Raw genomic sequence first — 22,566 nt, forward strand, 5'->3', positions numbered from 1 at the left:
TCTCTCTATCTTCCAACTCCTCTGGAGACAGACTTTTGTTAAAACCAATGCTACCTGCGGGGGAAGGTACCTTCCTTCCTCCTGAGCCCACTGGCCCTTCCAGCTGTACATCTGCATGATCATCCTCCTCAATTTCAGGGGTTTTCCTTGCTTCTATCCAGGCCCTCTGCGCCTTATAGAACTTTTCATTCACTTTAATTCCAGAATCCAGAAGTGGAAACATTGAACTTTTTGCAGAAGTACTTCAGTTGTCTTACTTTTTAGCTTTCTGGCCTCTCTTCTTCCCAGTCACAATCAATAGAAGCAACGGATTCTGTATCTCCCATGACAACTGAATCAGGCATTTTTCAAAAGTAGGAAATCCAAAAATAAAAGGAATCTACCAATAAGTGTGTGGTTGCGTTATGGTCTGCGCTCACTAAGTAGTGTTCACCAATCACTGTACATAAATCACAAATACAAGTCCAGAATCCTCACCACTGACCACCAATGTTAGATTTGGGGGTCTCTAGTTGGCACAGGTAGGTACTTGTGACAAATAGGGACCCTTGCCTCTAGTCAGGATAAGGGGATTACACTCCTAAAATAACCCCTGCTCACCCCCTTGGTAGCTTGGCACAAGCAGACAGTCTTTTCTCAGAGGCAGTGTGTTAAGCATTTCTGATCACATACAGTGACCCAGTGAAAACACTACAGATGGACACCACACAAGGTTTTATATAAAAAATACGTATACTTTATATAGATTTACCACAAGAACATAAACGACAAAAATACACAATACTATTACTTTAAGATGGTAGATTTAGCTTAGTTCAGTTCAGTTCTTAAGATGCAACACTTTACGTCAATGTACCTTTGGTTGCGTTGCGCTTCCACGATAAGCAATGTCACAGCGAGTGAAATGCTGCAAAGTTCAGGTGCAAAGGAATAAAGACATAAAGATCTTTATGATGCGGCACAGTTCTCCGGGGATGCGAGAAGTTCTCGGTTTTGATGCGTGGACTGCAGCGCCAACACCCTTGTGCAGAAGTGCGACGGCAACAGCTTCAGCTGCGACACTCTTCTACCACGATGCGTGAAGCTTCCTCACAATGCGACAACTACAGCTGCGACATCCTTGTTAAGAAATGCGACGGCAACAGCTCCGACGGCGGCGCGCTTCTCAGGGATGCAAGGCGCTTTCCTCGATGCGGTGCAATGCGACAGTTCCAGCGGCGACACCCTTGTTCAGAAGTGCGACGGCAGGCAACAGCAATGGTGACATGCTTCGACCTCATTGCGAGACTTTTCTCTTGATGCCGTGTAGTGCGACAACTCCAGCGGTGACACCCTTGTTCAGAAGTGCAACGGCAGGCAGCAGCGATGGCGACACGCTTCCTCTTCATTGCGGCACACTTCTCTCTATGCGGTGCAGTGCGACAACTCCAGTGGCGACACCCTTGTTTAGAAGTGCGACGGCAGCAGCAGTGACGGCAACAGTCTTCGATCTCATTGCGTCGTGCTTCCAGCTCCTTGCGACACGCAGTTCCTCAGAAGACCCAAAACAGCAGCAGGCACTTCCAAAAGAACTCTTGGGAGCTGGGGTTTGAAGCCTGATGTCCCTGAGAATTCAGCAGGAGGCAAGCTCTTTTCCAAGCCCTTGGAGATCCTTCACAAGTTGAAAGCAAAGTATACAAAGGTCCTTTCTCCTTCCTTTGGCAGTAAGTCAGCCACTACAGGCCAATCCCCCAAGCAGCACTTCAGCTTGGGTATAGTCTCTCCTCAGTTTCTTCAGGTTCCTCTCCTCTGTAAAGGTTTCTTATTGTAGTCCAGAAGTGATCTAATCTTATGGGATCAGGGTCCCAATATTTATACCCCAAAATCCTTTGTTCTTTGAGCAGAGAGGGGCCTCTGCCCAGTCCAAACCAGTTCTGAAGCACTCTGTTTACCAGACTTCTCCTTTCCTTTCACAGTGCAGGGCAGGCACATCAGACGCCCCACAGGAGGTGGAGCCAGCATTGTGGAAGGCACGTACAGTCCTGGAGCACTTTGTTTACAGGACTCCTTCTCCTCTTTCAGTGTGCAGGGCAGAGACGTCAGCCACTCCCCAGGAGGTGGAGCCAGCATTGTGGAAAGCAGGCACAGCCCTATTCAAGGTTCGGGTGCAAGTCCGATCTCCCATCTAGATGCAGATCTCTCTATTCACCGCTGGGCTGACTCAGCCTGTCTCTTGGAATCCCCCAGCCCTCTCACTCACAAAACCAGACAAAGGAATACACAACCTAGCAGAGGCAGGTTTGAAAGGTTAGACAAGCAAATACCTACTTTCTAAAAGTGGTATTTACAAACACAGAATGTTTAAACCAACTTCACTACAAGATGAATTTTATCAGTTCAGGCATACTAAACTCGAATTTCTACCTGTCTACTGAGACAGTTTGGATTATAAACATGTAATAATCTAACAACCCATTCTGGCCTATGGAGAACAGGTAGCCTTTCAATAGTGAAAAACGGAAATGGCTATAATTCACTATTAGGACAAGCCACACACATCAGGGCTTGCCCTACCTTATACATACAATGCACCCTGCCCTTGGGCCTACCATAGATGTGACTGCTGTGAAGAAAAGGGAAGGTTTAGGTACTGGCAAGTAGTTGCACTTGCCCATTCCGCATGACAGTACCAAACTGCACGCAGGCTCTGCAATGGCAGACCTTAGACACATTTCACAAGGCTGCTTCTGTGGGTGGCACAACCAGTACTGCAGGCCCACCACCAGCATTTGGAGTTACACGCACTGGGCACACTCAGTGCACTAGACTAGGGTCTGACAAGTAAACCAAATAGCCAAACATGGAATCACTGATTAATACATCAATTTACAATAGGGAGCACTTGCACTGTGGCACTGGACAGCAGTGGCACAGTGCCCAAAGCATCTAATACCAGCAAATAATACATGAGGCAACAGCAAAAATGGAAGGGAGACCCACACCAATGGTGCCAGGTCTAACAGGTATCTTCTAAGTACTCAACTTCTGAAGGATCATGAAAAGCAATACGTGAAATACAATCGGCCCTGAAGTTTCTCCCTCCAGAAATGTGTTTAATAGAAAAGCGAAATTCTTGTAATTTTTTTAAAGCAATCTAACCAGTCTTGCTGATGCTTTACCAAGCCCATTACCATTAAGTAACTGCGTAAGGGGCTTGTGGTATGTGAACAATTTGAATTATCGCCCCCAAATGTAATTTCTGAACTTTTCGACTGCCCAAACACACGCAAGAGCCTCACGTTCAATGGTGCTATAATGGGTCTCAGATGGTTTAAGCATCCTTGAACAAAAGGCTATGGTGTGCTCTTTTCCTGAACCCCATTGGCCATGGACCGGCCCCACCCCGTTAGACTGGCGTCCACCATTATAAAACACTTTGAATAGTCATGGGAAGGATGTAGGGCAGGTGCTTCCACAATGAGTTTTTAAGTTGATCAAATGAAGACGAAACCTCTTCGGACCAATCAAATTTAGACCCTTTTCGTAGGAGAGCCCGCAATGGCTCAACAGTTTGTGCATATCCTTTGACAAAACAAGCATAGTATTCTGCAAGGCCCAAGAATGATCAAAGTGAGTCTTTGTCTTTTGGAAAAGTAGCGTGGCTGATGGCTTTGATAAGTGACACCTTAGGCTTAATTCCTTCTGTAGACAAAGTATGGCCCAAATAATCCAATTGCTGTTTTGCAAATTTACATTTGTCAGCCCTGATTGTCATGCCTGCCTCATCTAATTGGATCAAAATGGAAAATAAATTGCTCAAGTCTGTTTCCCAGTCATCAGGATAAACCAAACTATCGTCCTGGTAGGCCTGGACCCCTGGCATGTTTCGAAAAAGATTATCCATAATTTTCTGAAAAACACTGGCTGCAGGGGCCAGGCCAAAAGGAAGTCTAAGGTACTTGTATACTCCGAATGGTGTGACAAAAGTGGTGAACTCCTGGGAATCTACCGTTAAAGGTATCTGGTGGTAAGCTGAACGCAGATCAATGATTGAGAAAAATGTTGCTCCCCCCAAATTGGCCAGAAGTTCATGAAGTTTGGAAAGGGGGTGGCAGTCAATCAAGATGTTTTTATTCAAGGTGCACAAATGTGCACATAATCTGACCTCTCCAGATTTTTTGGGGGCGATAACGATGGGTGAAACCCATTCAGAGGAGTCACAAGGAGCAATGACACCATCATCACACAATGACTTGAGAACGGACTTAAGTTCATCCTTTGCATTAAGGGGCAAAGGACGTACCTTATGAACAAAGGGTTGAGCGTTGGACTTAAGTCTAATCTGGTGTTTAAAACCTTTGACAGTTCCTAATTTGTTGGAAAAGAGTCTGGGGAATTTATCAAGAACCTTTTTGAGATCAAAGGTGTGGTCTGTGATAGGCAATCAGTTTTGGGGTGTGAATCATTCCTAGAGCCAGCAGAACTGTAGCCCTGAGGATTATAACCAAGAGTAATTGGGGTATCAGAGCCTGGAATAAGATGTAAACCCATTTTGGCGATGTCTTGCCAACCAATGATGTTGTGTCCCCTAACCGCAACATATACCTTTGTAAATATGGACCTCCCTAAACACTCTAATCTAGAATTGAAGTAACCCGACATATCTATCTCAAACTCACCAAATGCTTTGGGGTTGATGTCTGTTTTATATAATGCAATAGATCCATTTCTCAAGAAACATGACATCTGATAAAATGGTTATGGGAGAACCAGAATCTGCCTTAATAGGAATCTCTATATTTCCAGAAAATGCAGTTCCTATAGGACCTTTAACACAATGAGGAGTAAAAATATAGTTACATTCAATTGAAACAATCATATCTTGAAAATGGACTGTACAATCATCAATGGTTTCAGAGGGATCACTGAAATAATATCGACTACCAAAATATCGACTACCCAAAATATCGAGGAAAAAATATCTACAACCAAAATATCGAGTTTGTATGTACAAACAGGTAAGTACAAAAATATCGAGTACAAAATATCGTTTACAAAAATATCGTTGTAAAAAATATCGACTTTACTAAAAACAATGTTTAATTACATTAATATAAAACATTAATTACTAAAATATAATTAACAATACTTAAAATTACTTTTAATAATTAAATAATTAATGAAAGTAAAAAAATAATATTTTTTTAATCATATTTCTTAAAACATATATATATATATAAAGTAACAAAATTTAATTAAATAATAGGCAATATTGTATATGTACCCCAAAAACCCAAAAATGACCCTGAACCCTAAAAATACCCCTTTACCCAAAAACTAAAAACTGACCCTGAACCCTAAAAATACCCCTTTACCCAAAAACTGAAAACTGACCCTGAACCCTAAAAATACCCCTTTACCCAAAAACTAAAAACTGGCCCTGAACCCTAAAAATACCCCTTTACCCAAAAACTAAAAACTGACCCTGAACCCTAAAAATACCCCTTTACCCAAAAACTAAAAACTGACCCTGAACCCTAAAAATACCCCTTTACCCAAAAACTAAAAACTGACCCTGAACCCTAAAAATACCCCTTTACCCAAAAACTAAAAACTGACCCTGAACCCTAAAAATACCCCTTTACCCAAAAACTGAAAACTGACCCTGAACCCTAAAAATACCCCTTTACCCAAAAACTAAAAACTGACCCTGAACCCTAAAAATACCCCTTTACCCAAAAACTGAAAACTGACCCTGAACCCTAAAAATACCCCTTTACCCAAAAACTAAAAACTGACCCTGAACCCTAAAAATACCCCTTTAATTTAACATAATTAGCAATTAATCAATTAAATTAAATTAATTACCAATTACATTTTAATTAAATACCATATATTATTTAATTACCAATTATTTAATTATTACTACCAATTAATAAATTTACATATTTAATGAATTATAATTAAATTACTTCCCACCCTATTCCCCTATAAACCCACAACCCGCTACAGAAAATACACTATTTTAATTTACATATTTAGAAATTAATCAATTAAATTAAATTAATTACCAATTAAATTTTTAATAATTAACATATATTATTTAATTACCAATTAATTAATTATTACTACCAATTAATGAATTTACATATTTAATTAATTATAATTAAATTACTTCCCACCCTATTCCCCTATAAACCCACAACCCGCTACATAATAAAATTACACAATAATTAAAAAAATCATTAATTAAAAATAATTATAAAATAAAATGACACTTTTCACACATATTATTACATAAAAACACTATAAATAATTAAATATTATTTTAAAAACTATATTTTTTACTATCTAGATTATATACTTGGATATTTTCACTGTCTATATTATTTACAGTCGATATTACTTCACTTACCTTAAAAACGATATTTTGGCTTTCGATATTTTGTCTAGTCGATATTTTGTCCAAACGATATTTAAAACTCGATATTCTGTCCAAACGATATTTTGGAGTCGATATTATGTCTGTGCACCGTTTCAGAGTACTCATTGCTGTTGACTCTGGTAGGTCTTTTGGAGGATCTACATGAGCATTGAAAATTACCTATTTTTTTTCATAGAACACATCTTTTCCCAAGAGCAGGACATATGGGGTAGTTGCCCAGGTGTGATTTAGATCCACATCTGTAACAAAAAGTGTTTCCCTTTTTAACAAATTGTCCTACAGGTTTTTTTGTGGAGACTTCATTGACAGAATTAACAATTTCTTGCGCAGGAGTTTTGAAAGAGTTCAGAAATTGATCATGTTGAAGAGCCTTGGAGGTGATGATAGATCTCTCAATGCTTTTAGCTATATCAATTGTTTCTTGGAGTGAGGGTTTTATGCAGCTGAAGAGTCGTTCTTGAATCTTTCTTGAAAAACAAGAGAAGACAAATTGGTCACGAATATAAATGTCGGGATCCGCCTCAAACTCACAAGTTGAAGCTAAGAGTCGCAACTGCAGATTCATCTTCACTTTGTTTTCTCCTAAAGAAATTGTGTCTTTCAAGCATGATGTTTCACTCTTGGTCATAATGTTTCGCTAGACAAGATAATGCTTCTTTGTAGGAATTTCAATGTTCAGCATCACCAACTTCTCCGGCAGGTGTAGGAAATGTAGGTACATTTTCGAAGGCATGTTGTGCAGCAAGTCCTAAACAACCATACAAAATTGCAACTTTACGTTCCGGACAAAACTTGACAGCATCGATGGCAAAAATGTGGTTCTCAAAAGCTTTTACCCATTGAAGCCATGGAATACTGGGTTTGCCGGGCTGTTGTAAAAAGGGAAGAGGTTGTGCAAATTGCTGAGAAGTAGCCATTTAATAGAATAAGATGACCAAAAACATGTGAAGAATGTAATACTGTAAATAAAATTAGAGTTTAAATAACATTTACTGCAGTTGATAACATGTGATATTATTAATGAAATGGTAATTTTGAATAAATAGTTTTGAAAAGAGGTGACCCTGTCAACGATAATTACAGTTCCAGGCAAAACTTTACATAAAACTTGAAGTAATATGGCAAGGTGAGCCTATCACTGAATTTGAAGGCTCAAACAAATAACTGAAAATGGTAAAAGTGAAATTGAAAGGGTGTGTCTGTCACTGCGGAAGCGTGCAGGCTGGATCCTACCTGGGATCGAAGGGAGAGATCACGATGGTGTAGAAGAGACAGCTGAGGGAAAAGCACCGACTGTGTCTTCGCAGCGTTGGGTTACCACGGTAACCATAAGAAGCTAAGCAAAAGATGGCCGCCGACGTGGGGACACTTACATGAAGCATGAAGAACTGTCAGGAAGCATCTTACATTGCTAGGCGATGGAGCGTTGTGAGGGCAATGCTGAGGAGAGTGACATCATCAACTCGTAGCCGCAAACCTGCCCAAAACTGCCAAAAGTGCGGTTCTTGACGATCAGGAAGCGAAGCACAGGAAACAGGAAGCACATGGGGGCCCCTCCACTTGGAGCAGGTGCGTAGAAGAGAGATGAGGAATCCTTGAAATGTGAAAATTTGGGTGGTGGGTGCTGGCCGCTTAGCTTCGTCCGCTTGTCGCCAAATGAAGTAATGAAGGTCCGGAGATTGTTAAGGTGAGTAAGCTGTTCTTTATTTAAGAATAAACAGCACCCACAACCCGAAGCTCCCACCGCATACCAGGATCTCTGACAACTGATTAACGTTGTCAGAACCCTGGCACACAACTTTCAGCATCATACTGTTATGTATCAAAGAGATACATAACAAGAGCGAGGCCTACTCGAGCCCAGATGCTGGCACGAGGATGCTCGCAATAGGTAAACCCTACCAGGCAAAGATGATTAGCGGTGCCTGTCAATGTGAGGGAGAATAAACAGAAAATGTCACCTGAGATCCCCTGGACGCTGTAGGATGCCCGACAGCCACAAGCTGTGCTTGTCAGTTCAAAAGAGGTGCAGAATGAAGGCACTCGCAGATTGAGGATCACGCTGAAGGATAAGAGGTACTTGATCTCAAGCTGTGCCTGTCAGCGTGACTTCGACACAAGGAATAAGGGCAGCGCCGCCTGTCAGCAGGATCAGAGTCCATTGATAGGCGTACCTGGTACAGGAGAAGAAACAATCCTCCACCCTGACAACTTTTGTCAGGCCGGGCAGAGTTTCAATGCGAATGAAGTAGGAGATGCTCATACTCTTGTGTCCTGCAGGGGAAGCCATCAAGGAAAAGGTGGCACCTCCACTCAGCTGACTTCCGACGGTCGATTAAGAGGCAGGGCGAGGGGCCACTGAACCGGCACACAGCCCTCGTAGAGCTCTGCTTACATCGTTAAGCAAGCCGAAAGGTGAAGGCGGCACCTCCACAGCTGAGTTCCCCCAGTTGATCCTAGATTGGGGAAGTGGCTGCAGTGCCTGCAAATTGCTGTAGATCGTTGAAAGCAGTAAAAGCGCGCAGACTTCCCTGAGGCAATCCGTGGGGGAGCAAGAGCTCTAAAGCAGCTTGTATCATTGAAAGGCGCGACTAGACTCAATAAGCTTCCCAAAGTCAATCTGTGACAGGGGAAGCGGTCACAATGTCACTAAGTGGCTCAACCACCAATTTAGATGGGGAGGATAGAGATGAGGGGTAAAGATCCACCAGGAGAGGAAGCTACTGGAAGAAGAGGCAACCTCCTGGACCACAAAGGAGTGAAGCGGCAAGCCGAAGAAATGGATCCCGCTCTACCAGGACACTCAGAGTTGAGGTTCCCAGGTGAGAGGAGTCAAATACATATGGTGAAAAATAAATAAAAACGGTACCTTAGAATGCAGTTAATTTCAGCATGTGACTAGTGGAGAATAGAAAAGGGGAGGAGATGGCAAGTGCCCCCTTTCGCAACCAAATCGTCACCAGTATTGTGAAAAGGGTTCTGTTGGTGGAAAAAGAAAGAACTACAAGGTAGGTTCTGGATATTTACTTATTTATTTTAAATGTTTTATATAGCACTAGCTGGACCGTGAGGTATCAAGGCGCTTTACAAACTCAAACGTGAGGTAATCATCAAGGGTACAAGAACTACATAACATATAAAACAGAGAAAAAAATATTACAGAGGAGCAAGCAATAAAGTAAAATTTGAAACAAATGTAAAGTAATTAAGGATGAGAATAACTGAAATGAGGAATATTAAAACAAATAGGGGGGAAGGGAGGTGTGGGACATCATAAACAAATAGGGTGAACACCGAGAATTAACAGATCCAACAGATCAACAGTGGTAAGGACTGAACACGTGAGCCTAGTAAAACCTTAAGCATTATTGGTCGTCTCCACTGCTCCACAGCCGTCACAGCCTGCTTGTTTCACAGGAACCTTCTCAACAATTTATGGCAAGCTTCAGAGCCAACAGTAGGAACAGTCTTAGTAATACAGGAGAGGAAGGGTGGTTGGAGGTACCAAATGAGGAGGATCTAAATCATAACAGGTGTAGATTTGCTCAAGTGTAAAATTACCTTTGCGAATGGACTCCCTAAATATATTATTTAAAATGCTAACTGTTAGCTTTTTGCAACATCCATGACAAGCTAACCACCAAAAAAAGCAGGATCTCCAAATAGTGAACATTTTAGAGATATGATGACAAGCTATTCATTTTTAAGAGACATAATAAGTTGTAATGACTGCTTGTCTGCCAAAACCTGCTGTCCGAGAATTTAGTTTCTGTCTGCAGTTGGGTTTTTAAGCCCTTTTACTGTAGGCAGAACTCGTACTATTAGGTACAAGTAACAGTTGAAAACTATTTTGCTCCAAAACCTGGTCATTTTCCTGGTTTAACAATCAAATTCTCACTAGTAAGCAAGAGGCCCTGTCAGACCTATTGTTTCTCTGTCAGTAAGTACCATATCTGCTGGTGTGTCTTCATGTGGGATGCATTCATCTGTCGATTCACTACCTCGTGCCTTGTTGCCATGGTTTCGAAATGCTATTAATATATCATGCTATCTTCAGACGCATGTGATGTCCATCAACCAATCAGAACAAAGCAAGCTCCATGACAGAACAGTCTCTTTATTTGCTCAGAGGTGACTCACGCTTGCTGACCTCACAGACCCACCCCCGTCATATTTGCAGCAGGCAAGAAGACAAGCAAGAAAACCGCATGCATCCTTTCAATTATTCTGGCGGCAACCATCTTATCACTAAAGACGACATTAGTAAATGTGACTGTGGTGGAGGAATAGCTCTTGATCTTTTTCTGAGCAGTTAACCAAACTTCACATTATCCACGTCCATTTGGTTCAGTCATGTGACACAACGTGACTATATAATCTTGAGAGGCTGCTTCCACCTCTGGAGACCGGTGGGAGGGGCTATGGGCGTAACTCCAGCTGCCTGCCCCCTCTGCACACCAAGAAGTGTTGCCATCTCTTGCTATGGGGGAACGCCATCCCCCAGTGCGACGTCAACGTGTTGCCTTGGAATAGAAAGGGCCTCTTAACATTGGGGGAGTTGGACGAAGCAAGAGAACCTGGAGCCTGCCGCTGCTGGACACCAGGAGGAGGAGAGAGGGGCAAGGTGACAACTGAGCCGTCCACAACTTGCACCAGGACTTCTCAGACCTCCAGCATTGCCACACTGAAGCAACGAGCAGCCGAGAATGGCCTGTCTATCAGAAAAAAGCAAGAGTGCAAAGTCTGTTGCTGCTGGACGCCAAGGACAGGAATGACGGACAACATAGCGCCTGGGCGCGCAGTTCTTGCACACAAAGTCATTGACATTTCTGCTTCTGGTCACTACCCGCCACCCTATACAACTCCATCCTCATCACACGTGAGAGGGAGGGGCCACAACCATGGACGGATGCCGGTCTACGGTGGCATATCAAAGACTGCTGCTACCGGTGGGCACCATGACGATGGGAGGTGGGCTGCATCTTACCACGAAGGCCACTCTCAGAGAAAAGACACTGTGCCATTCACTCCTCTGTGCCTGCGAAACCCCGCACACCACCAGAATGCCGGATGCTTCAAATGTAAAAGGAAACCGTAGACTAGACGGATGCCTTTCGACCAATGGCGGCCTCTCACTATAGAAGGGCACATAGGTTGCAGCCTCCCGCTGGCATTAACTCTAAATCCTCCAAAAAGCATACGGCCAGTGTCTTCCGGAAAGCAATCTTGGCTCCTTGTAACAGCGACGAGACTGAATCCTCATTTCACTCTTAATCATGGTAGAAGCTTGTGGTTTGTTATGACTTTTTTGCAACATTTTATCTGCTCTTGCACACGCGAATAATAATCACTGTTATACTCGGGCTCCGTAGTCCTCCAATCAGCTTCCATCAGATACTCTTTCCGTTTTTAAGAATAATGCTACCCTTTCGTTTGTTACTTCTTATATTTGGAATTGTCTTCAATTTCTCGCAGTATTGAAAAACATGTATTTCTCATTCCAGTGGATCTTACCTGGTGTAGTTCTCTGTTTCTAAAGTTCACTGGTGCTTTCTTTGTTGCACTGCCTCGTGCCAAGACTGATGGGACTCCTTCAGGTCAGGTGGTTGTAGATGTGTGCTAAACATAAGACTGATACCACAAAAGAGGACAGTTTAAATTGTCACAAAACGTTCTTTAGTTTACATCTTGTGCAGTTGCGGTAGATGTACTTGCCACAATCAACACACTTAGACTGGTTTCTAATAGTTTTTACTGGAACCAGACACTAGAAAGTGAGTTTTTGAACATCTCCGAATAAGCTATGAGAATAGTTCCAGCTTGGCACCGGTTTGTTCATGCAATTAATTCATGTTCTTGGTCTCTAAGGATGCCTAATGTATTCATTTAATTAACCTAGGGATCAGAAGTCTATATACGTTTTAATCCCCCCTTTCCTGGAAACTAAAATCGTCGGACCAGCCAGGAATGACAAACATCATTTGTCACAGCTATTTTATAAAACTGATAGGCCTAAACATATTTATCAGAGTGCCTCACTGCCAATCATTATTCTCTCACTAAAAACAGGGCATTGTTTTCAGGATGGTGTTTGTCTATTTTCTCCTGGGGCACAATACATGCTCTTTTCCCCAGAACCTGACACCACCCCACTGAGATCAATTAAAGCCCCTCAATGTTGAAGACCTGTGCATAGTATAGATGCATACATGCTCTATTCATTTTTCCACTTGACACACGTAGACCAGTGTTCAATGGTGTATGCCGTGACTGGAATCCATAGAAATTAAATTGCAGGCACCATGAGAAACAAACTAACACATATATATGGGTTACCTCTCCCTCCAGGAAGTTGTTTTACTGCTGCCAAAAAAAAGAAGCCCTCGGGCGTATGTGCGCTTTATAAATTTTTAATAACATAACATAACATAACATAACCCGGGGCATATACCGTGGCTTCATGGCTGTTGTCTTACCCAGTGTCAATTCTACACTCGATTCTGAGTTTCCAAATTCAAAGGGCAAAAGAGCGCAGTGGAGGACTTAATGCACATAAAAACGCACATTTGACCCTTTCTCGTCTGATTTCTGAGCACACATTCTGATTCTTCCAAGTAGTACGTGGAACTATTTCCATGTGGAACTTTGCTGTTCTCGGAATCAGAAATATCGAACTAACACCGACTGCTCCCGGTGTTTTATTTTACACGGGACTCAGAATGAGCTTTAGAGTGGTTTGTCTTAGAGCCCATACAGTCGCAGGACACATGGTTCATTGGGGGACACACTAATAGCCCTTCAACCCAGTAGGTTGATTCTGGAGATGGGGAAACATGCATTAAGATACCAGTGTTATGCCCCCCCCCCCCCACCTCCACCCGTACCACACAGTTTAATACATAAAAACCTCATCTTTAAAGATTCGTTGAGTCTGTTTTGCTTTAACATTTGGCGTGAATATATTAGGCAGGGATGCCTAAGGGTAGCCATGCGCTTAATAAATGCTAATTAATAATAATAATTGATTATTTTTTGCTGAGGGGCAGTGCTGCAGGCCTTCCTGCAGCACTGCCCTACAGTACAAGAAAAGGGCAGGAATGTGCCATATCAAATAGATACGGTGTATTCCTGTCCTCCCCTGCTCTGGTGCACAATGGGCTGCTGTGCGCCAACGCAGACACCTTTGCACCATGGCGCAAGGGTGCCTGCATTGTAGAGATGATTATTCTTGTGCAGGAAGGGACACATTCCTGCACAAAAACAATCACGAGGTTTTTTTGCAGCACACATACATGCCTCCCTTACGTCTCTCTGGGGAGGCGTACGTTTTTGGCGCTGCCTCAGATTTTTGGTTTCTCGTAAATCTGGGACAGTGTCAAAAGGCTATAAATGTTGTTCGGAACGCCCCCAGCAACACCCATTGCACTCCCCTTTAATGCAGAAAACTGTTTAAAGGGAACAATATTTACAAGGCAGCATTACGCCCCCAAAAAGTGGCTCAGTGCTGCCTGGTAAATATAGAGCAGCTTCTGCGCCACCCGAGCTTCTCAAAAAGTGACGCGCTGTGGCACAAAGGGCTTATAGATAAGCCTCAAAGTCTTTGAGAGACAGCTTTTCACTTACCCTTACAAGCTACTCATTTGTGACTTAGCAAGCCGCACAGGTGAGCATCATTCCAAAGCGGAGTTTCACTTTTAACTTGCCCAACAGTACTGGCCCATGCATTATTTGACGGTACATACGAACAATGGCAATTGTTATTGACTGGCGCCATTAGCACATGCATTTGATACCATCATCATTTCTGTCCATTAGGACCTGATTTGTTTATTGCTGGTGGTTTCATAAGCTGTGTGTTCTGACATAAATTTCACTGCATTCTAATAAGGAATTTGATTGGCTGTTGAGTTCTTAAACACTTTCTGTAAATAAAAGTGTCATTTTAGCTTTATTTCTGTATCCTTCATAAATGCTATTATTTCCTAGAATTTGGTTTCCACGAGGAGTAGGTGCGTAATGGTCTTCCAGGGACGTAATGAATACTTCTATTTGCCAGCACCAGACACCTCCCAAGATCAATTCATGCCTACCTCCGCCCAGGCCTCCACTCACAGATTGAAGGCCTCCAGCGTTGTGTTTGTTTCTGGGTCGTCATTTTTTAGTTTTTTATTACTATAGACTGTGCTTGTTTTTGCCTTGCACTCTGAACCTTCTTTGACACTCATACTTCTGTTGTGCTTCCACTGTCCATCCCCTTCATCACCCTTCAACACTATCTTTCCTTCCATTTCCCTAAGACTCAACCTGCCCACCTATCCTGGTAGATTTTATGTACTGATTTTTGTGGCATTCGCCTCCCGCAACCTTCCCTACCCATGCTTCCCCTACTTTTCTGCTTGCAGCCCCCGACAACCGTTTTTCCCAAGCTCCTTCTCTTTTTTCTGTTGTTTAACTGGTATCTTGTAGTGGTATCTAATTTTTTTTTCCTATTATGTTTTCACAACCTTTTTTTACTGCCAATCTTTGTTCCTTTTATAGGAGTATACACATCTTTTATTCAATGCTTTAAACAAAATGTTTTTTACGAAGTTATCTCGTTTTTTGGCAAGAAGGTGCACTGAATTCATCCAATATCTTTACTATGGTACCACAAAATAGAAGCTTTTTATATTGCTTGGTAAGAACTATTTCTGTATATGATTAACAACTAACTTCTTCACAAATTTGACCTCTGTATTGTGTATTACATTTTCTATGACTATTAGTTGAAATTCTTTTGATTTCAAATCCATATTTTCAATATGTTGATTGGAAGGACACCCTCCACCAGATGTACAAAGTTGAAAGGAACTTTGAAAAAATGTTACACAAAAACTAATTTGAGATGTAAACTAAATACCCACAACAGTTTGCTTTCCGCTACAACATGAGAGCTCAATCCAGTATTTTCTTTTTTTTTATAGTCTTTTTATTGAACAGATACTTGACAACACACTTTGGTGTACAGAATCAATCAATATACACGGCTCAATACAGTGAAGTTTCAGTATGTTCAATCCCCACAAAATTCCATTACATTTTTTGAGACTCCATACAACACTCCCAACCATAGCATCATCCACCATGTAGACATTTCAGGTCCCGCAATACTCTACCCAGTGACCCCATATAATGCCCCACTTTCTCAGGCCTCCAAGTCGTTGATATATAATTGTTTCAGCTACACAGCACCAATGGGTCTTCCACTCGGTAACTCTGGGAGGAGGAATCACACCCAATGCCCTTGCAATATTGCTTTTGGACACTATGTCTGCCACCATTAGCCGTATCCCTGTGTCTTTCGGCCAAAGGTCCTCCCCTGTCATGCTTAGTATATGCCATCGGGCTTCTAGTTGGACCTAGTTACCCCCCACCTCGGACATTACTTGGTCAATCCCCTTCCAGTTTTGCTGAATTTAGGGCAGGCCCACAATGTATGAAAGAAAATGCCAACCTCTCCACAGCCCCTTGTGCAGTGTGTAGTATCACTGGAACCCATTCTGTGTAACAGCACCCTAGAGGTATATCATCTGTGCCACATATGAAGTTGTATAAGGCATAACCGCGCTCTTATGGCCAACTCCCGGGGACTCTGGATTGCCTCTGTCCAATCATCATCATCTTCTTGTATGCCCACCTCGGCCTCCCATGTTCCTCTGAGAGCTCTGAGGGGGTCTGGTGTGTTACTCATAATTTTTCTTTTATATATTAGGGGGATGGCCTTATCCGGTATTGTTTCTAATAATACTCTATCTTCAAGCAGTGTATATTCTGGTAGTTGTTTACACATCATAATGTGGGTACGCAATGCATGTTTCAATTGCAAATATTGGAATCGTTCCAAATCAGGCATCTGGTATTCTACCCATAAGTCTGCAAATGTAACCAGCATTTGTCCCCTTCAAACATCTCCTAGGTGGTCTATTCCAAGTAGCACCAATGGACAAAAATTCCTTCAGTCCGCCAACCTCCCTCAGGAGATCACTGTCCCACAAGAGAGTCCTTTCGGTAAGTCTCCCTTTTCAGCCCAGGAATTTAGTTGCTTCTCTCCATATGGGCACCACTGTTTGTGTGTGCGGAGGAAGTTGTTTTCCTATTTTTCTACTGTGTAGAGCTGCAGGGTGAGGTTCCGTGACAATTGTAAGTGGTGTTTTCGACTCGCACGAATATGGTCGAGTCTGGTATCTTTGAACCGCAAATGACGAGTTTAGTAAGTGTGCGCAGTTTCGCTGTGCTAACTTAAACCGTTCGTTTGTTATGTGGGTTTTTCATCTGTACCCACGGGTTCCATCTTAGATACGGCATCCATTTTGTCTCTTGCCCTCAAGTAGCCAGCGAACGGACGTTGTCCGCTTCGCGACCCTGAGACTCCCAAGATATTTTGCGGAAGACACATGTCCTTTGTAAGTGTCTTTATGACGAGGGGGATGATACTGTAAGGCAGATGGCCCCGCTCGAGGCTCATCTTGCCGTGCCGGTGTATTGTCTCAGCCGTGCATCTCATTAGGCACGTCCCTTTGATGCCTGTATCTCGTGTTTCCTGATGCCTCCCTTTTTACACCCTTTCCGATCTCCCCACTGTCTCCATCTTCCTCTGCACCTGTCCTTGTTCCTATTTCGATCTGTTTTACTGCTGATTGGAATGTACTAATGGTGGGAAGATGGGATTTTACAGTTGGGAACCGCCAAATGTTTCCGCACTTATGTTCCGGACCTTGTATGTTTCAAAGTGACCAAAGCGACCCCTCTGGGGGATAATTGTGGGAACCGGGTCATAAACTTTTGTGTGCTATGCAACCCTATGGGAAAATCATGTATAAAAGGAGCGATCCACAGAACCAATTTGAAGCAGTCTCCCCAAGTTGCACGTGTTGTACTTGTCGTGACTTCTGTGTTCCCTGCAGTAAATAAACCTTGAATCTTTGACGCCGAAGGAAGTGTCCCGTGTCTCTGTCATTCGTACGCCGGAGCAGGTAACCCACGAAGGTTTCAGGTGTTGTCCCCTGGCACCGCTGGGTCTTAAAGAACCCAGTCCTTCAGTTGGCGCCCAACGTGGGGCTGCATCAGTGGTACCGGTCCAAGCCCGACGATCGTGAGGAACTTCGTGTGAAATCTCCGAGGGAAGGTGCACTCCGCTTCATCGATCCTGTTGTCGAAATAAGTGGCCCGAAGACTTTTCCCGCGAAGATTCCCGCCTCCTGACGGCTGCGACGGACTGCTGCCCTGACTGTAGACCTGTTTTGGCGCCTGGCGTAGACCTTGGTAGAGCGAGACGATTGACCGGCCTTCCTGGTGACGCCATCGATCTTTGAGTTAAGTATTTGTGGGTCGCTCCCAGAGTTCTTGGTTGTGGTTGCTTAGTGGTTGCATGGTTCCATTGCATTTGTGGTTCTTGGTACTTTGTTGTGTTATTTGACGCCTGCAGACGCCAAAAACCGAGGGTATTAGCTCTTTGCTGGGACTCGGTAAATCCCGTAACCCTTGAAGTTTGTGAAACTCGGCTAGTGTGCAATATGCCTGGTCGTAGTACTTTGTTTAGTTGTTTCAGACCTTGTGGTGTGGATTCCCGACTGGAGGACTCGTGTCCGATACCTCCGGTTGGAACTCCGACTTATGAACTGTACAGTAAACATGGGCTAGGCCCGATTACCTTTAATGATTTTTGGATTCGTTATACAAAGAAGGATGGTGTCCTTAGTTGGCCACCTCACGGTAGCTTTGAGACCTCGATCTTAGATAACCTAGAGGCTAAATTGTTCGAGAAAAAGTCAAGGCCGGCCATGTTTGATGCCTTTCGGTTGTGGCGCAAAGAAGCCCGACAGAAAGAAATCAGACAGACTAAACGAAATCAGAGAGATGGTGTTGCTACTATCGTAAAGAAAGCAGAGCAGTTTCAGCGTGATAAGGAGGTTAAGGAAAAGGAAGTGTTTGATAGGTTACAGCTTATGACTATAGATAAATGCTATCCTGCTTTGCCTACGGAGTCGGAAAAGAAGGAAGAAGCAGTTGAGGATCCTTTAATGTCCTATCTTATGAAGTCGCCACCTCCGTATGTACAGGGTGCCGCATCTCCTGTGGTTCCCCCTGTACCTGTTCCTGCACCTATTCTTCCTCTGCCTGTTCCTCAACCTGCACCCGTTCTTCCGACTGTTCCTGCTCCTTTGCCTGTTGCTATCCCTACTGCTCCTCCACTTCCACATACTCCTGCTCCCGCTACTGCTCCTGCTCTGTTAACTCCTGCTGTTGTTTCTGTCTCTACCCCTTCACTTGTTAGTCCTGTGTCCTATACTTCTCCCTCTACTCGTAGTCGTACTTCTCCTCTTGCGGCTAGCTTCTTTCATTCTCTCGGACCTGTTCTTGGGTCCGCTGGTTCAGATGGTCCTCAGAGACGTAGTCAGCTTCCTGGTAACAGAGAACGCGCTTCGCTATATAATATGGCGATGGGTTGGATGACACATCCTCTTAGAAATCCACCCCGTGTTGTACTCGACACATTTTGTCAATTGAATATACCAACCCAGAGATTTGTCTTCGAGGAAATGTGTAAGGTCCTTCGCGATCAGATATCGGCTGATGCACCTGACGAGGTGCTGACCGCTTTGTCTGATCTACAGCTTCAGTTCTCGACTGGACTGATAGTGGATACCAATGTTCGACGTGCTGTTGAACGGTTGCTATCTTTTCGTCCCACTCCTATACCGCAAGCCTTGTTTGTTGAGGAAGTCGAAAGACAGCCAGATGAGTCTGGTCAGTTTCCCATGCGAGAAGTTCCACCGGTATGGATGCCAGGTGATGCTAATGCTATTCCTATCATTCTGCCGCATTTCCAGAGAGTGTGGATACATCTCCCATGGAAACGATCAGAAGTATTACAGGTGAAGCAATCTTTGCCTGACCCTCGCAAAAATCCTACAGGGTACTACAAAGAATTATCGCAGCTCGTAGATGCTACGATAATGAATCTTGCCGATATTGATATGTTGTTCGGCAATGTCGTACCGCAACCGGTATGGGCTAAGATTCGTCAGGAAAATCATCCCAATGAATTAGGTGGTGATTGGGCTGCCATTGTAGCGGCGGATGGCCGACAAACTGGTGGTGCTAAACCCGAGCAAATGATTACTGCTCTCCCACAAAGAATAATAACGTTAATGAAAACTCTTATGCCAGCTATGAGGGTAAATTGGGACAAATTGTCAGCTTGTAGACAGAAGAAGGACGAGAGTGTCTCCGACTTCTTTACGAGGTTTGAGGAGGCATTCATCGATCATAGTGGGCAGGATATGAGCACTGAGGGTGGTCAACGGTTGTTCGTGGATAAATTTGTCTCTAACCTATTGCCCGATTTGAGCAATAAATTAAAGAATTCAGAAAGTGCGTGGGCCGTTTCTACTTCAGCTCAAATATTGGCCACGGCACAATATTATGAGAATAGAGAGAAAGAAGAGAACGACCGCGCTGATAAAAAGACGAAAGAGCTTAAAACCAAAGTGTTGCTACAACAAGCGTTTCCTCCACGTTCGAATCAGAATGCTCCCCAACAGAATAGATCACAGTCGCACTCGAACCGATCACAACCTCGTAAGGACTCCTCTTCCCAAAGATCGTCGTTAGGGTACAATCAATGTGCTTATTGTAGACAGGAGGGGCATATCAAATTCAATTGCCCTGCTCTGAGCGATCGTAATAGTGGTAATTCATCTAGAGGAGGTCGTGGTGGTTCTCAACAGACATCACGCGGTAGAGGTCGTGGTGTTCAAAATGACCGATCAGATAACTCATCAAATTCCGATAATTGTTTCGATCAACGTGGATCGTCGCAAGGACGATCTGCGCAGTACAATGTAGACGATTACTACGTCGATCAGGGAACTGACGACAGTAATTACTAGGACAGCCATAGACAAGGAGAGGGAGTGGTATCAGTTCCGGTTGATCAGAGAGGGCCTTACGTCGCAGTTGCTACATCGGGCGTCGTTGAGCCTTTTCTGTTGGACACTGGTGCAGCGAAAAGTTCCATAAAGCATTCGAAACTCCCTGGCGCACCTTTGTCTGGCTTAACAAATGTTTCCGTTAGATTCTCTGGCGCCCCCGTTAGCAATCCAGTTTCGCGCCCTTTGCCCCTTACAATTGGGCCTCGTGAGCTCCAAGCTCCGTTGATTTTGACTACTGGCTGTTGTGAAAATCTTTTGGGCCTGGAATGGCTTAAACGTTTGTATGCAACTCTGTATTGTTCTCCTGCGGGTGTAACGCTTACTCTGGGAGAGAGGGTTGTCTCTCCTATGTACTTGTCTCTCGATAAGCTTCCACCGGAATTGAGTTCTCTTCCTGCGTCTTTGTGGGCAACAGGTCCCAATGATGTGGGCCTGCTTGACATCTCCCCTTATGTTGTTCAGTTGAAATCTAATGTGCGGCTGCCACGTATTCCCCAGTATCGTATCTCTCTTGATGGTGAACGAGCACTGTTAGCGATCATCTATGATCTGATCGAGAAAGACGTTATTGAGGAGACGCGGGGAAATGTGTGCAACAGCCCTGTACTGCCCATTCTTAAACGTACTGATCCTTCGAAACCACCTGTTTATCGTTTTGTTATCGATTTACGGGAGGTGAATAAAATTGTGATTCCTCAGTTCCCCGTTGTGCCTGACATCACGGCGCTACTGACTCTGATTCCAGCTTCTGCATCGTGGTTTTCGGTGATTGATTTGAAGAATGCGTTCTTCAGCATTCCGATTGCAGAAGAGAGCAGAGACCTCTTCGGTTTCTCTCTTGGTGGACGCAGCTTCCGGTTCAAACGCGCTCCTCAGGGCTACTGTGAAAGTCCATCGATTTACAGTCAAGCCTTGAAGGGTCAACTAGATGCGTTTACGTTGCCGGCTGGTGCGGCCCTAATCCAATACGTTGATGATTTATTGGTGGCTGCAGATACTCAGGACATTTGCAAAATTGCTACGGTGTCGCAGCTGCAACATCTCTGCGAGTTAAATCACAAGGTGTCACCTTCTAAACTCCAATATTGTTGTCAAGAAGTAACCTACCTAGGTCACTTATTGTCAAAGGAGGGAAGGCGGTTGACCCCAGAGAGAATTGCAGCGATTGCGCGAATGGCTGTGCCAACAACTCAAAGAGATGTGCGTGCCTTTCTAGGTATCACATCTTACTGCAGGCAATGGATTCCTAATTTTTCATTGCTAGCGAAACCATTGGTGGCTCTTACGTGTAAGGATGTTTCAACTCCTTTACCATGGACGGAAGAATGTCAGAAAAGTTTTTCTGAATTGCGTGATTCATTGTGTTCGGCCCCTGTGTTAGGTACTCCTGATTACAGTAAACCGTTTACATTATATGTTCACGAAAGGGAAGGTTGTGCGTTGAGTGTTTTAACGCAACCTTTTGGTGGTAAGCAACGTCCATGTGCATATTTTTCCTCGACCTTGGACCCGGTAGCTAGAGCATTGCCGAGTTGTTTAAGAGCAACGGCGGCAGCCGCGGTCTCCATCCGACAATCAGCAGGACTGGTCATGGATAATATGCTTACGGTGATGGTTCTGCATGCAGTCGATACTCTTTTAAATCGTACGAAAACTCAGCACTTGACAAGTGCGAGGTTGTCTGGGTACGAGTTGACGCTGTTGGCAAGCCACATTCAGATAAAGCGTTGCAATGTTCTGAATCCGGCGACTTTGTTACCAATTAGTTCAGAGTCAGATGAAATAACAGAACACGACTGTTATTTGAGAACAGAGGAAGAAACAAAAGGTCGAGTGGACCTTAAAAACACTCCTTTAGAAGATCCAGATGGAACATTGTATGTGGATGGTTCATGTTTTAAACTGCCGAATGGCGATGTGACTACTGCGTATGCTGTTGTAACGTTGAATACTGTTGTCGAGGCTGCAAGATTGAATCAGAATTCTGCCCAAGCTGCAGAACTGATCGCTCTCACTAGAGCGTGTGTGTTAGCAAAAGGGAAACGTGTGAATGTGTTTACCGACAGCCAATATGCATTTGGCGTCGCGCATAGCTTTGGACGATTGTGGAGAGAGAGGGGTTTTCTGACATCGCATGGTACGAAAATTCAGCATGGCCAGCTTGTGAAT

The sequence above is a fragment of the Lissotriton vulgaris genome, chromosome 4_1, assembly GCF_964263255.1.
Source record: "Lissotriton vulgaris chromosome 4_1, aLisVul1.2, whole genome shotgun sequence".
NCBI classification, from domain to species: Eukaryota; Metazoa; Chordata; class Amphibia; order Caudata; family Salamandridae; genus Lissotriton; species Lissotriton vulgaris.